Below are 4,671 nucleotides of genomic sequence, written 5' to 3' on the forward strand. Positions count from 1 at the left end.
GCAATAGCCCCTGGGGCTTCCCCGGTGGTGTTTTTCCCTCTGCACATAATTCACACTGCGTGACGTATCCCCTGGCGTCTTTCCTCATTCCGGGCCACCAGCATTGTTTGGCCAACAGTTTAATAGTCCTGGTGGGGCCTAGATGACCCGCACCCTTGTTATCATGGTACTTCCTTAACATTTCTCGTCTTAAACATTCAGGGATATACAATTTCTTATTTACAAACACCAAATCCCCACACAATTCTCCCTTTTCTTTGTTAGTTTGTAACCATTTGTCCATTCCATACGCTCGCTTCAACTCTTCCTCCCATATTTCTCCTCCCCCCGTGGAAATGGCAGTACGTTTGTTTTCTTTGGCCGCTTGTGCTCGAGTTAGTACTGCCAGGCCCCATTGCTTATCAAGAAAAATACTCCCTTCAGATTCCTGAATTCCTCCCCCGTGCTGAGGCATCCGAGAGAGAGCGTCAGCGAGTATATTATGTTTCCCCTGGAAGAATCTGAGTCTGAAATCAAAACGGCTGAAATATTGGGCCCATCTAATTTGCTTCGCTGATAGTTTACGAGGGGATCTTAGATACTGTAAATTTCTATGGTCAGTCCACACCTCAAACGGTGTTCCACTTCCTTCCAGAAAGTGTCTCCAGCACTCTAGTGCTTTTAGAATCGCTAAGGCTTCTCTCTCCCAAATCGGCCAGTTTTTTTCTGTATCGCTAAACTTTTTTGACAGATAGCCACATGGCTTCAGGTTCCCCCCCTCGTCTTTCTGTAGCAGAACTGCCCCATATGCCCGGTCTGACGCATCGCAATGTAATACAAAGGCTTTAGACATATCAGGGTGCTGTAGGACAGGCTCCTCAGTAAAACGCTTTTTAAGGGCTTCGAAAGCTTCCTGGCATTCTATTGTCCAGGTCAGTTTGGCCCCTGGGGCCTTCACTTTGGCTGTTTCTCCCCTGCCTTTAGTCTTTAACAAATCCGTTAATGGCAAAGTGAGGCGCGCAAAGTCCTTGATAAATGTTCTATAGAAGTTTGCGAACCCTAGGAAGGATTGCAGCTGCTTCCGTGTTTTGGGGGCTTCCCACCCCCTCACGTCTTCTACCTTCGCAGGGTCCATCGCCACTCCCTGGGAGGAAATCCTATACCCCAGAAAGTCTATCTGGTCTTTATTGAACTCGCACTTGGCAAGCTTCGCATACAGTTTTGCTTCTCTCAACTTTTGCAGGACTTCCCTGACTAGTTCTATGTGTTGCTCCTTAGTCCGAGATATTAACAATATGTCATCTAAAAAAACAAAGACTCCCTTGTACAACAATGGATGCAACACTTCGTTGATTAATTGCATGAACGCGGCACCTCCGCCGCACAAACCGAAAGGGAGCACACGATAATTGAATAATCCGAATGCACAGGAGAAGGCCGTCTTCCACCTGTCCTCTGGTTTAATCTGCAATTTATGGTACGCTTCAATTAAGTCCAATTTAGTGAATATCTGTCCCTCCGATAACTGGGCGATCAAGTCCTTCACTAAAGGTAGGGGGTATTTATTTACAGAACTGATTGCATTCAGGCCCCTGTAGTCAATGCAGAGCCTCAGCGTTTGGTCCTTTTTGCGCCTGAACAACACAGGCGCCCCTAGAGGGGAATTTGAAGGCTCTATGAAACCCCTCGCTAGGTTTTTATCAATGTATTTTCTCAGTTCCTCCTTTTCCCTAGCCGACATTGGGTATATTTTTGCCTTAGGAAGCTCTGCTCCTGGGACTAGCTCTATCTTCACTTCAACTCTCCGCTTCGGTGGGAAACTGTCTGCTTCCTTCTCATCAAATACGTCCACAAAATCCCGATACTCTGGGGGTAATTTATCTGCCAGTTCTGCTATCCTGATAGAGTCTTCCTCCCCCCTTTTCCCCGGCTCCCTTTCCACTTCCTGGCTCCCTCCTTCCAACTTCATCCTGAAGATCATGCTCTTATCCTCCCAGTTGATTTGCGGGTTGGCCTGCCCCAGCCATGGCATGCCTAGTATAACATTATAGCTGGCTATTTGTGATATCACAAATGACACCTTTCCTTCCCAACTCCCTATCTTACACTTTACATCTTCGGCACTGTACTTAGCTAATGATCCCGATGCTGTGGATCCGTCCAACTGCGAAAAAGCTATTGGGGATTCTAGGTTCGTTCTTTCGCATCCCAATCCCTCGGCTAATTCAGGGGAGATGATGTTCCTGGAACATCCACAATCCACAAATGCTTTGCAGGTTGCTTGTTTGCTGCCACTTTCCAGCTGAATGGGGACCACTATCATGGCTTTGTCCTGACTTACCAACCCCCCCGAGTGGTGCCTCATCGGTGGTTCTTCCTCGGCGCGTTTCCCTGCCACGGCTCTTGGTTTGGGCGGGCCTCCGCCTTCCCCTTTTCTCTGCCAGCACTCGGCAGCCCTGTGGCCCAAACGGCCGCACACGAAGCAGCCCCTCCTGCTGGTGCTCACGTTCCCTGTCGGCTCCGTTCTCCTCCCGGCTGGGGTTGATCCCTCCTTCCGGCTCCCCTCTTTCATCTGCGGCCGCTGCTGTAGCCCTCCTCGGTGCCTCCTCGCCTGGGCCAGCGATGTCTCGATGCGCCCCGCCAGCTGAATCCATCCGCGCAGTGTGTCAGGCTCATCACGATGCACCGCCCAGGAGAGGATCTCCCGCCTGAGCCCCTCTTTGAAGAGTTCTATCTTTGTCACTGCAGACCATTCCGGCACCTTTTCAGCGAGGCATTGGAACTCCTCCGCATACTCAGATACCGACCTCTGCCCCTGGGAGACGGTCTTCAACTCCTCCCTCGCCCGGATCTGCTCCAGTGGATCTCGGAAACGGGTCTCCAGGGCCCCCATAAAGCGTCGGAGTGACCCCAGACATGGGTCGCGCCGCGCGTGTAGTTGAACGTACCAGCTGGCCGCTCCCCTCTTCAACACTGCACCAATGGCCCGTACCCGGCTGGATTCCGTTCTAAAAGTGTGGGCATTGTCCTCCATATAGCCCCTCACCGTGGTCAGGAAAAAATCCAGTTCAGAGGACTCTCCCCCAAACTCGATCCTTAGTTCCTCTCGTCTCGGTAGGGGTCCCTGTGGTGGCAATCCCCAATTCTCCGCCCGTCGCAAGCCCCCTTGCGGGCCAGTGGGCCCCGCTGCTGCTTCCCTTTGTCCTGTGCCACGCCCGGCATTCGCCAGGGGCACCAGGGTCTCAGTTGGGAGCGTAGCCGGGATTCTCGGAGGCTTTTCCCCTTCGTCGTCACTCTCCTCCACCCGCGTCAGGCTCGTTTGGATCTTGGGCCGGGCACCAATACTCGAGTATAAGCCTAGTTTTTCAGCCCTTTTTTTAAGACTGAAAAAGACCCCTCGGCTTATACTCAGGTGAGAGTCCTGGATGGCTTATATTTGGGTCAGCTTATACTCAAGAATATATGGTATATTTATTATTTTTCTCTATTATTATTGGTATTATTACATTTATTATTTTTCTCTATTATTGTTGCTACTACAGTAGAGTCTCATCCAACATAAACGGGCCAGCAGAATGTTGGATAAGTGAATAAGTTGGATAATAAGGAGAGATTAAGAAAAAGCATATTAAACATCAAAATAGTTTATGATTTTACTAATTAAGCACCAAAACATCATGTTATACAACAAATTTGACAGAAAAAGTAGTTCATTACACATTAATGCTATGTAGTAATTACTGTATTTACGAATTTAGCACCAAAATATCATGATATATTGAAAACATTGACTACAAAAATGTGTTGGATAATCCAGAACGTTGGATAAGTGAGTGTTGGATAAGTGAGATTCTACTGTATTGCATTTATTTTTCCTTTGCTTTTCCATTTTCTCTTTTTTGTTGTTGTTTTGTTTTGGGTTTTGTTGTTTTTTCACTCAGTGCACTTTGCCCAATCCATTGTATGATTTTATTAACCATCATCATCATCATCATCATCATCATCATTTAATTACTTATTAATCGCCCTCCATCCAAGATGCTCTAGGCGATTTACAAGATAAAATTGTAAAGGATAAAAATACATACATACAAATATTGATAAAATTAACATAGATTAAAAGCTCTAGTAAAGAGCTAGGTCTTGAGTGCTAGGGTATTGCTGTGTTTTATCATGTGTTTTATAATGACTGTGATTTTATTTTATGCCTTTTAATTTTATTTTTGTGTTTTTTGTATTTGATACTCTGTATGCTGGTTTTATATCTGTGAGCCGCCCCGAGTCCCTCTGGGGAGATGGTGGCGGGGTATAAAAATAAAATTATTATTATTATTATTATTATTATTATTATTATTATTATTATTTTACTCTATTATTATTATTATTACATTTATTATTTCACTCTGATCTTATTATAATTATTATTATTACTATTATTGCATTTATTATTTTACTCTATTATTACATGTATTATTTTCCTGTATTTATTATTATTATTACTATTATTTCAGGTATTATTTTACTCTATTATTATTAAAAGGATACATAAGCACATTTACACTGAAGAAGATGAGAATAATGATTTGATCAGAGTTGGACAGTCTTATCTTAAATTTGAACTTTATGTAAATATTCAAAAACATTTAACCTACTGATGCCTCAATTAATGTAATTTTATTGGTATCTATTTTT

This window comes from Anolis carolinensis, unplaced genomic scaffold (assembly GCF_035594765.1).
Source record: "Anolis carolinensis isolate JA03-04 unplaced genomic scaffold, rAnoCar3.1.pri scaffold_72, whole genome shotgun sequence".
Lineage (NCBI taxonomy): Eukaryota > Metazoa > Chordata > Lepidosauria > Squamata > Dactyloidae > Anolis > Anolis carolinensis.